Source organism: Alligator sinensis, unplaced genomic scaffold (genome assembly GCF_000455745.1).
Source record: "Alligator sinensis unplaced genomic scaffold, ASM45574v1 scaffold85_1, whole genome shotgun sequence".
NCBI classification, from domain to species: domain Eukaryota; kingdom Metazoa; phylum Chordata; order Crocodylia; family Alligatoridae; genus Alligator; species Alligator sinensis.
Genome location: NW_005841891.1, coordinates 694,205 through 706,459, shown reverse-complemented (window position 1 = coordinate 706,459; position 12,255 = coordinate 694,205). Strand labels below are relative to the sequence as shown.

The 12,255-nt window shown below is 46.4% G+C and overlaps 1 protein-coding gene across 1 annotated transcript in view; it reads right to left on the bottom strand.

Moving 5' to 3' along the window:
* Positions 1 to 8,905: 8,905 nt before the first annotated feature.
* The window catches only part of TECPR2 (tectonin beta-propeller repeat containing 2), a 173,566-nt gene continuing 170,216 nt past the window's right edge, over positions 8,906 to 12,255 (bottom strand). The window contains exon 21 of the mRNA XM_014517100.2: positions 8,906 to 10,078. The gene's annotated coding sequence lies outside the window, so the exon portion shown is untranslated. The remainder of the gene's footprint in view (positions 10,079 to 12,255) is intronic.

Sequence of the window (12,255 nt, the reverse complement as noted above, 5' to 3'; positions counted from 1 at the left end):
TCACCAGGGATTTGTGTTTCTGTGAACACAGTGGGGGTTTTATCTCCCTCTGGATTTATCCCAGTATCCTGGGCAGTAATGTAGCTGGTGCCTAATGCCTCAGTGCCAGTGGGAATTACTGCCTAAGTTGCCTCTTCATTTGTTGAGGCTATCAAAGCAGTCACTGCAGGAGCTACATCCCAGGAGGAAGCAGAGGCCTAGAGTTGTGCTGTGAGCATTGGTTTCCTAACCTGCTGCTTGAGTACCAGGTCACTGACACTGAATCATCTGACGTTTACCAAGAACCTCTTGTGGCTGTTGAGTCATGGTAAAAGACTGGTAGGGGGTAGCAAGTTCCCCCCAGGGGCCTTCCTTGGGCCCCTGACCTTTACTGCATTGAACAATGTTTTCTTAACCAGTTTTGCAGCTGAAGATCTGTAAGATGAGATGCCCATTCTAGCAACATTAACCTCTCTGTCCTAGGGGTCCTGGGCACCCAGATCTGAGCCACCCCCTTCAATTTCCCCAAGAGATACCTGTAGCTTTGCCTCCCTCTCATGAATTTGGCAGGAAGAAGACTTGCAGACAGAGCATTTGAATGCTCCTAGGCAGTCAAGACACTTAGAACATCCATTATTTACTGGCATAACCTTGCCACATGACAGGCAATACTTGAATCCAGGCAGCCTCAAGGGGCATGTGCAGACAAGCATGCATGTGCAGTTTGCGGCACCAGAAATTCATCTGCGGTGCTGGAAACTGCACACGTTGCTCATGCATGCATTTGTTGCACTGCTGATCTGCAGCAAAATGGTTGGGGGGTTTTGTTTTGGTTTTTACATCAGGATCTCCTGGTGTAAAAAAAAACAAAACCAAAAAACCTGTGCCAGAAAAAAGAGGGGTGGCGCACGTGGTGTCAGCATGTGCTGCCCAAAACCAGAGCCTGGCCGGCCACGGCCATGCTCTGGCTGCCAGCCAGGCTCCGTGCGCCCAGGCTGCTGCTGCTGCAGCCCCAGGAGGCACCTAGGACTCCAGGTAGGGCTGCTGGGGCCAGCCCAGGTGCTGGCTCCAGCCTCTCCTACCCTACCTGGGGCAACTAGCCATGCACCAGAGTGCACGTACAGGGGTGTTCCCTAGGGACAAGTAGCAGTGGCATAAATATGTGCTGCTGCTATTTGTCCCCAGGGAATCGTATGTTCTCGCTCTTTGGGACACACCTGCGCTGCCCATTCAGGATTCAAGGAATGTTTTAAGGTTGTCAGGAGGCTGCAAGGAAAACTAACTCTGGTAGAGCCACACAGGTCATTAAGTATCTAGAGCTGAAGGAGGTTAAGAGTTTGCTCCAGTCTGAAGGAAACGAGCATCTCCATCCTGAGCAGGGAGATGCTTGAGAGGAAATGAAGTTGTGTTGGCATGCTCCAACTTTTCAGTGTATCGCATGAGGTGGAGCAGGCACATATGTACTGCACAGGCACAGCTGGCCACAAAAGTCCCCAAGCTTGAGCTCATGAAGTGTGTGTGTACCAAAAGTGGCATGTGGCTGCGGGGAATCATGCAAAATAGAAGGTTTCAATTCAGCAGTTCAAAACTTTAAAAACAAAAACACAAAGTCATTTTAAGCTTGATCCCAGTACTCTTTCCTGCCACGGCAGGGGGTCGGACTAGATGATCTCCTCAGGTCCCTTCCGACCCTACCTACTATGAAACTATGAAGCTGAAAATTTATTTGACACTGAAAATGTCCAGTGAGCCGTTTCTCTTTCAGCATTTCCTAGGGAAAAAATACTTTTGTCAGAGGATTCCTGACAAGAGGGATGCCTCTTATGGGTGCATCAACCAAGTGGCCATTTTGTGCTCTCAGCTGAGATACAGTATGCTACAGTGGGGGTACTGTAGACAAGCTGTGTTGTGCCCCCCCCCCCCCCCCCCCCATCCCTTTTGGGCATGCACAGGCTTTCTTTGATCTAGTTCTGTTGTTTTCCATAACCTACAGCAAAAGTCCTTTCAAGTGAAAGAAGACTGGTAGGTGGATAGCAAAAGATATATTGCAACCTGTGTATGGAGGAAGGGAAACCAGAATTCCAACTTCCAATAGTTTGAAAAAGTCAGAAGGAAATTATGGGAAACAAAGCCAACAGGGTGCTGCTGACATTAAACTAAATACTCATGGAAACCATGAATAAAAACTGCACCTAAAATTCCCCCAACAAAGACACAGGCTTCTATTTCATTCTGAATGATGGTCCAAAAAACCAAAAAACCCTACAGAAAAGTTATTTTCTATTAAATTCTACAAACTGTTTTCATAAGGAAAAGACCATCTCCCAACAGGATGTGCACAGATGGCCATTAATGTGCATTTCACCCCTATAAAGAACAGCTTTGTATTTACAGTTTAAAATTACTTCTTAGCATGAGCAACACACTAGGACAAAGAAAGGTAAGGTCTCTTCATGAGAGTACACTTCCTTGTTCCTCTGTTACGAGCAGCAGCAGTTCTGATTATAAAATGGTTGCCTTATCATATACTGACAGAGCTCTTAGAAATTTCAGGTGCAGAACAACAGAAAAAGGAAGCACTGAAGCTACGGATGCCACAGAAATCTCTGGTCCCTAAAGGAAGAATAACCACTTGGCTTGTGCCCCCGGAAGTGGATTATTGCAGCAGCTGCTAAGCAAGGAGGTCCTGGGTGGTGAACACTGTGAAGAGGCCAAAGCACATCCCCCTCTTCCTTTGTAATGTTCACTTTCCTTTTCTTTAATGTTCAGGAGCCCATGATCTAAGGACTGGACCGTCTTCACATGGGGAAAAGCAAATACAGATGTGTGTATGATATGAAGGATTAGGCCAACTTCTAGTCTGATGTAGGGCTGTAGTTAGGCACTATATACCTGGCCAAACTTTTGGTCCTGTCCTCCAGATCTGTAGGTGTAAATGTTTTCACTTCCCAAATTAGGTGCCCACAGCAAGTATGTGCACAGTCACTTATGACCATGACTCATGTGCTTTGTCCCCCACCCTTCCTGCCCTAACCTTGCAGCTTTTGCCTCTACAGCAGCTGGGTGTCTTTCTCAGCCAGAACCAGCTATGCATGCAAGATGAGAACCTTGCACTCCCACGCAGCCCGTGGACTGCCTTCCCGACCCCATCGTTTTCAGATCCTGAGGGGAAAGGGCCCCAGGACAGTCAACATGGTGGGACCTAGCGCTCACCAGAAGGTACTTTATATCTAATGACTAAAGTGTGTCACATACCAGGCTGGGGCAGAGCTATCCTAGTGGTCTGACCCATCCCTTCACTCCCAAGCCCTGACACAGGGGAAGAGAGGCATAGATTTATATTTCATAGACATTCAGGCTGGAAGGGATCCCGGAGGATCATCGAGTCCAGCCCCCTGCCCCAGGGGCAGGAAGTCAGCAGGGATCATAGGATCCCAGCAAGATAAGCATCCAAATGTTTCTTGAAGGCTTTCAAAGTGGGTGCTTGAACCACCTCCGGTGGCAGTCTATTCCAAACCTTGGGCGCTCAGACAGTAAAGAAGTTCTTCCTTATGTCCAGCCTGAATCGGTCATGGCGGAGTTTGTGACCGTTCGATCTTGTCATCCCTTGGGGTGCTCTGGTGAACAGACTTCTCCCAAATCCTGATGAGCACCCCGATAAACTTATACGTGGTCACCAGATCACCCCTGAGCCTGCGCCTTTCCAGGCTGAAGAGTCCCATGGCTCTCAGTCTGTCTTCATAAGGTCTGTTTTCCTGACCTAGGTGAGGTGTCTATGTCCCAGCTACTCGTAACTGGAAGAAAAGCAACTTGGGTGTATGCAGGAAATACTTTGTTCAACCCAAAATGGAATCTTTGGATTGGATTTCAAGATTTTTTTTTAATTGAAGGACAAAATAAAAAGAATTTCAATTAGAAAAGTTGAAACATTTCCCCTGAGAATATTGAAATGGTATGTTTTGAATTTTGGAGGGGAAAAGCCAACACATGCAAAACTGAGGCAAAATTTCCAAGATGTCTTGATATTGCCAAATCTGAGAGTTTGTTCCTTTAAAAGTTTCAGGTGAAAAATCTTGCTCAGCTTCATTTCCAAGCTTCTCCTTTCTCTCTCTCCCATGGATTAAAAAAGTTACATCAAGTAAGTGCCACGATGCACCAATGTTGCTGCAAGATTCCTAGCAGAAGACTCAGCCATTAATCAAACGGCACGTGCAGGTGAATGAGTGCCACAAAGCTCCTTTAAATTGCTCTCTGCATTTTCCTCAGCTCTCCCAATTTCTCCTGGGTGCAGTGATGAAATACGGAGAATCTGTGCTTCAGTAAATAAATACTGTGCCTCTGTTTGCAGTAGGCATAAAAGGCTCAGTCTCACGCAGAGTACCCTCAGCTCTCTCTGATTTCACTGGGAGTCAAAGCAGTATTTCAGCTTCTTGCAAGGTCAGGCCCAGAGTTCAAGTGACCCCCAAAAAACAAGAAAATAAAAAAGCAGTATGGTTTCATGGGGTCTGGCTTATCAGGGGCCAGGCTTATTTCAGATAATTATTCCCCTGCACACTTCAAAGTTAGTAAGATCTAAGGAGCTCTGAGGAGCTGAGAGTTTAATGTCACCAAGTCCAAGGTCAGGAAGGGATCCAAACTGAGCTGGTGGATAAACAGCAGCAAGGAAGAAAATGCCCCCAAATTTTCAGCTCTAGGTGGAAAAAACAAAAACTTTACAACCTACTGAAAAAGTATTTGTGACCAAAAATAAATAAATAAAGCCGCACAGCTTTTTTTGTTGTTTTGGTTTGGTTTGGGTTGTTTGGTGCTTCTTTCCTTCTCAGATGAAATAACCTCAGCAACCTCTTCCAATGAAGCAGACACATCCACAGAAAGTTTTATCGAAGACATTGCCTTCACATAGCATGTCCTGCCCCACTGTGCCCTATAAGCCTAGAACCTCTGCCTGGCATTGAAAACACTTTTGGGGGCACAAGACTGAGTGAGCTTCACCTTTCCTGCCAACTGTAATTAATATCTACAGTGAAGGCCGGTAGTAGAAATAAAATGCCATGGGCAGTAGCTAAGTGGCGCTGCTGTTGGATGTCACCAGGAGACAAAATTTGCTCTTGGGATCTCTCTTCTGAGCCTGGTAGGTGCTGAAACTGCTGCAGAGGCATTGCTCTGGGGAAAGGTAACCTCTTGATTCCCAACTGCAGCCTTACCTCTATGGCAAAAAAAGGATCACTTTTACCTGTTTAAGAAAGCCTCTCACCCTCTTGGCTGCTACAGGCCATGGTTCCAATCAGGCCTGGAGTATGGGAGGATAAATTAACAAAAGACAATGGAATGGAGGGCACCGACAGACGTGCAGCTCCCTGGTCTAACTCACGGCACTTCACAGAAAGCACCATGAATAAGACCAACCCTCCCAAACCAACAGACGTTCACTGTTGGGTTGCAAGGGTGGGGGATCAAGCTCCAATTTGGAGCTGATCCAGCTGCATCTCTGCAGCTTCTCCTCCCTAGCCCTGCCCCCTCCCTCACAGCTCCATGCTGTCTACACAATGGGAGGGGGGAGAAGGGAGGGGAGGGAGCTCAGGCTGAGCTTTGCCCAGCCTGTGCGGGAGAGGGGTGCAGTAGATTGGAGTCCTCCACCAAGTGTGGGGCTGGCTGCATCAGACCTGCCACCTAATCAGACACAAGTTAATGAAGGTGTTCTACTTCGGAGCACCTTGATTTAAAGCTTTATATAATGAGGGTTAATTTGCCATGTGATTGGGGACTTTTAAAGTGCCCTATAGCTGTGCACTTCTGTTAGGGCATGGCTATCAAGTGTTTTCAAGGGACCAATCGCACAACAAATTTAACTTCTGTCTTTGACAGAATGTAACTTCTGTCAGATCTAACTTCTGTCTGGAGGGGCAGGAAATCTTCAGTTCTGTCACCATGCAGCACCCCCATGTAGCATCCTCTCTTGGTTGCCACAGCAACAAGGGCAGATGAGAATCCACATAGCTGGGACCAACTCCAACTGCTCAGAGATGAGGACAAAGAAAAAGTGCAAATGCACAGCTCGGCCTCCAGATCCTGCCCAAACTGCATCATATTCTTCATTTTAAGCAATAGGACCCACCAAGGCATTACAAGCACCAGTATGTGCTCCCAGCTCTTGGCTCTCATGGCACAGGGCAGGCAGGAAAGGAAAGGAAGTGACTAGAGTAGAACAATTCATATATTAGTGGAACAAATATAGAATGTCTTAACTCACCTTGTGAACTGGACCACAAAAGACAGCACATGCATCAATGTTCTCGTAGTTATCTATAATGTGCAGTTTTATGATACATAATAGGTGGTTTATGTATCATGCACATATCACTGAGAAAAGAGCTCTTTTTGGTGTCTGAAATGTAACTCTGAAAATAAGACACTGGCATTTTTCCTGTCTTTTTGGATTTGCTTTACAAGACCCTTGTCTTTTAAATAAGGTGAGGCAGAAGAGCATCCAGACGTCCTAATTACCAAAGAAAGGGCAAGAGGCAAGTTCCTGTGGAAATAGCAGGTAGCACTGAAAGTGATAATATACAATTTTTAATCAACAAATTGCTCTGTATTAAAAGGGACACTCAGAGGAAGTGGGCTCCTGAGCTAGTGGTAATGTAAATATAACATGCTAGCTTAGATGACGCCAGCAGTATGTGGGGTGGTTTTCATGCCTGTTCTGTACTGTATGATTCTTTGTGAATGAGTTAGTTATATATAACCCCCCACAGTCCTTGCAGTGGCTGGCTCTTTTGAGGCTAATCAAAGTTGTACTGTGTTGATGAGCATGAACTGCTGCCCTCTGCTGGATGGATTGAGGCCTGCTCATGTCTTGTATTAGTCAGGAAAAGCTGCGGCCCAAGCCAAGCCCTATATACTAAAGTTGTTGCTGGAGAGAGGACAGCAATCTCTGGGCATTTCTTGGAGGTCTAGAGGAGACTACTTGACCCTAAAACTGCAGGAGAGTGAGCCACACCAAGTGAGAAATGCTAGGAGCATCAAAACCTGGAGTGAAAACACAGCCAGGAAGGGCAGGGGGCTGGGAATTGCTTGAAAGATCTAGGTTAACCAAAAAGTTGATCGGTCTGAATCACTACCAGTCCTGGAGGCATGAGTTTACATGACCCTACAACCTGAACCCAAAAGCTTAGACAGGACTGCATGGGCACATGTAACAGAGGGTGTGTCTACACATGTATGTTTACTGTGCAGTTATTTAGGTTAACTACAGTGACTTATGCCAACTTGGGCATAAATTTGCTAGTTGCATGATGCAGGTAGCAAATTTATGCCTGATTAGTAACTGTGCAGTGAGACATGTATAGATGCTGTACTGCGCAGTAACATTGTGTGTGTGAAATGACTTGGGACTAACTTTAGTCCAAAGTCAGTCCACACACAGCAATACTGTGCTGTAATGTCTGTGCATGTAGACACCAGTCTAAAAACCACTTTTAGGCTGGTATCTAGTAACTTACTGCACAGTAAATGTACATGTAGACATGCCCAGAATGGTTTAATTGTGGCTTAAACCTGAAGCAGATAGACACAAAGCCTGTTAAACTGGTTCAAATCCTCCTGGCATGGTTCAAAAGTGTACCTGAAAATTCAAGTACTATATTGAACCGGTTCACTGTCATATGCAGACACTAAGTGTTTCATGACATGGGTCCATTCAGTCCTCCAAGCATCTGACACTGAATTATGACCCTCTCCCCCCGCCCCCTTACAACTGGCCACTCTGGTATGCAGTCAAAACTCTGCTGCCCCTCTTTTTCCTCGTTTGCAGGCACTTTTTATCTTCATTCTCTACTTGACCACAGCTTCTCATCATGCTTCCTTCTCTAGCGCCTGGGAACTAAAAACCGTGGGTCCAGGCTCTCCTCCTTCCTGCACCCCCATTCAGGCAAGCACATTGCAGACTTCGATCAGTTGCAAGCTATTGACACTTCATGAGCTCATATTTAGGAGAGAAGGGAGAGCAGTAACGTGAAAATACCCCTAGCAACAGGTTACCCACCCCTGGCACCATCCCTAATACTACCAGATTCTACTTGACCTCTATGGCAGAGGTGTCTGCCTTCCCAGATCCCAAGTTCTGCTCCTCCTACCTATAGTTCACTGGCTCTGACTGTGGTCTGTGCTGTACATAACCAGCCATGGACTCATTCCCTCACAACAAGATCACATGAGCAAAAAGCAAGAGCTTATACCAGTGTTACCAACTGGGCCAAAACGCCCCCCAGCTAATATTCTACACCTGCTGTGTGACCTCAGTCCAGTCACCTCCTCACTTTGGGCCTGTCAGCATTGCATCCATGCCATACCTCGAAAGGTCCCCATGGAAAATGTCCTCCCCACTCACCCCCACTTCGAACACATCAAATCTCAGGCGCATGGCAGTGTGGCTGCCTGAGAGGAGCCCTGAGCAGATGCCAGTGAGCACATACCAAGAGAGTGCCTACGAGCAGTGCTGGCTATGCTCTCAGGACTGCTCTGAAGCAGCTGCAATGCCTTTTTTTCAGGAGCTGGTGCACACAGAGTGAGAGCAGAAGGGCTGGGCATGCTTCATGGTGGCACTGAGGTAATACAGACATGCCCTCTGTTCTTGGCTTCCCCTCATCCCCTTTGGCTACTCAGGTTTATAAGTTCTTCAGAGCAAAGATTGTCTCTCAAACTGTGTTTATACAGCACCCAATAGCAGTGATCTCAATCAGGACATCACAGTGCTACTGTAATACAGATAGTATTAAGACCTTAGGTGTCAAAGAAGAGCTATTGTGAGCATTCGTTTGTGAAGAGGCATTCGTTTGTGAAGAGGCAGACACAGGGCTTTTTTCTTTGTAATTGTCCTGTTCACATACTAAAGTCAGTGAGATGAGAAATAATTCTTCAGATACTTTATTTCAAATATCAGCAACACACTCATACCCACTAAGCCAAACTGGGGATATGAATATTGGATAGGGATGAAATTTGACAACTTTACTTTTGAATAAAGGCTTGTGGATTCAGAAAAAGAACATATTTCTAGGTGTTTAACATGTACCAGGGTGTTGATTAAAAGACACATGGATTGGTTGCAGCAGGAATTTATTTTTTGTTCCCATATCTGGGCAGGTGAAATTTGTGTATGAGAAGGCATGGGAGGGGTAAAATATATTATAGAATATTTATCTGCAATGAAATTTTGCCCCCTTGCAGCAACACACCAGAGGAGAGAGTTGAGGTCAGGGCTGCCTGCAGTAGCAAGTGACTGGACTCAGAGGCCCAGGGTCTCCATCCTATCCTGTGCCCCTAGTTAACTGCATCTTCTGCACTTATTGTCAGGTATGAGGACAGGAGAGAAGCAGCACAGACACACTCTGCTTATAAACTGATGATCATCAACCAAAAAGTTAAGAAAAAAAATTAGACCAAGTCAAGCCAAACTCCATCGGAGAACTACTCAGTACAGTTTCTTTTCATCATCTCCCAAAATCAGCTTTATAGCCAGAGAGAACATCAAAGTCAGCAATTCACATCTTCTACTACGTGGCATTTAACCAAAGGTTCCACGTTAAATTTAATTGGTGTGATTTTCAGACAGAACAGGCATCCTGTATGGCACCTCATCGCCCCCATTATGGGGGACAATGAGGTATGGCTACAATTACTGCCAGAGTCATATCTTGGTCCCAGGCCTTGTCACGGACTTTAGGGGCCCAGTCATCATCCCACTGAAGTCAATGGGCGTTTTGTCACTGACTCCAGTGGAGCCAGATTGCACCTTCATTCCTCTTACGTAAATCTTTCCACTAACAGAGCCTCATGGTGAGTGTTGTAAGGGAGAGTAGCAGGAGGGCACTGGAATGAGACTCAGTATCAGAGTGAGATGCCCACAAACAAGGGAGTCAAATACTGCAGGAAATTCTTTTGTGATGTTGGCCTTGGACTTTGGGACCATTTCCAATGCTTACTGCCATCCACATTTGAAATGGTACCCAAGAAACAGATGAAAATTCACCCTCTATAAGGCATTCCTTCAACAGTCTTCTGAGGAAGAAGCCACAGGATCCGTGAAGAAAGACTCAGCCTGTGGAGAAAAATAGGAAGCAATGAACTAAGTCGGTTCCCCTCAGTGACGCAACAGGAATGCAAACCTCCCACAAATGGGCCAGCAGGCCCTGACCACCAAGTTGGAGCACTTGCGCTGGTCTGTGCTGCCAGGATCTGGGAAAGGGTGCGATGGTGTGGGAAAGCACGTGGAAGGCTGGGCAGAAAGGAAATGCAAGGCACTTTCTCCCCTTTGTTCCTCTCATAATCCCAGCTCTTGAGCACTGTTGCACCACGTAGCTGCATCCAACATGATTATGAGGCAATACTTACACGGCAGCAGTACTATGAGGCTAGTCACCTGGAGCACAGACACTGTCCCCACAGATTCAATGATAGTCCCTGTCCTACCAGGCTGACAGGCTAAAGAACAACATGCAACAAATGAAGGAGACGGGCAAGTAGTGGGGAATGGGCAGAGAGTAACAAAAACAATGAGGGGCAAAGTTTCTTAACAGGAGGCTCCCCTCTGGCCAGAGGACGTGGTGAAGGGGATGGACGTGTTGGAGCCAAGGCTCTGCTGCCCTGTCAGTGGGGGAGTGGGTGTGAAGGGAGCCCCTGCCGCACAGTCTGGAAGGCTGGCAGCCTGCTCACTTTGAGTGGTGAGCACGTGGTCGAACCCCAGCAGCTGCTTCTCCTGCTGCCACACAGCGGGGGCAAGGCCAGGAGTCTGCACCACCTGCACAGCCCACATGGCAGGAAGAAATTTCATTGTGTTGCCTATTGCCCAGTTCTCCAATTTATCCAGATCCCTATATATTTTAATCCCATCCTCCGAAGTACTTGCAACCCCACCACAGGGTGTGGATCATCTGTAAATACAAATTGTCATATCCTCCGTCCTTGCATCTAAATTATCAGTATAAGTGTCCAACAGCACTGAGTCTGGAGCAGATGCCTGCAGAGCTCCACTTGAGACCTATTGCCAGTCTCACATTTATTCTTTCAGTCACTCTTCATTTGTGGTTTATTAAAATATGTTGTGTCCACCTAAGGGTATTTTTATGCAGCCCACATTTCCCCAGCTCACACATGCGACTGGTACATGGGTCCATGTCACACCTTTAAAGGCCAGATATATCACACCCACTGCATTCCCCTTGTCCACTAAACTCATTACCCTATTGAAGAAGTAAATCAAGTTGGTTCAGCATGTTTTGTTGTTATAAATTCCTTCTGGATGTTAGCGATCACACCTTCCTCTGCCAGATAATCCCACTCCCTGTCACTTTATTCCATGATGTGCAGATACAAAAAACAAACAGAAACCAAAACCACAACAAAAGCACACTACCAAAACAGTGCACTCCACCGGACATGTTTCTGTCCCTGGGGAGAGGGGGAGAGAACAAACACAAGTGATGTGACTAATCTCTGTAGCATTACACTGATGGAAGATGCTTGGACCTGACAACGAGGAGCATGGTAGAAGAATCCAGCTCTTTTACTGAGAGCAAGGAGTCATGATTGTTTCCCTGGCATTTCCCAGCCATTTTGATATGCTTATTGAGCAAATCTGGGGTGTCATTTTCCTGACTGTCAGACACTAGCTCATAGTCTACCAGGAGATCTCACTAGGCAAGTTACTTGATAGAGCAGTGGTTTTCAACTTGTGGTCTGCAGGCCCCTGAGGGTCCGCGGACTGTGTCTAAGGGGTCTGCGAAAGATGACTATGATCAATTAAAAGTATGTGAATATACACACTTACAATTCAAAGGGGTCCACGCCTCTAGCTGAAATTTCCAAAAGGGTCTGCACCTCCATTCAAAATTTTGTAGGCATCCACAAATGAAAAAAGGTTGAAAATCACTGCCTTAGAGCAACCTTTTTGGGTTGATCATGCTTAAACATCCCAGTTCACCCTCCCTCCTCCCCCTCCCCATCCAGCCAAATACACCCCATACTTTAGGCAAAGCTATAGCTTTATTCTCTGTTCATCCTGCAAATGCAGTAGTGCAGCTTTGCTGCAGGAAAAAGGAAGGCCGCTGCATATACTTAACTATGTCTCTAGTCTTAACCATTTACACACACACACTCGCTCACTCTTCACTCTCCAGAATTAGCAGTCTGCTCTCACTCCCAGGGCAGACCATATGCCCTCTAGTGGATCTGAAGTTCTAGAAAGCCGACAGCCAGTGACTGCAATGGCTGAAAGAA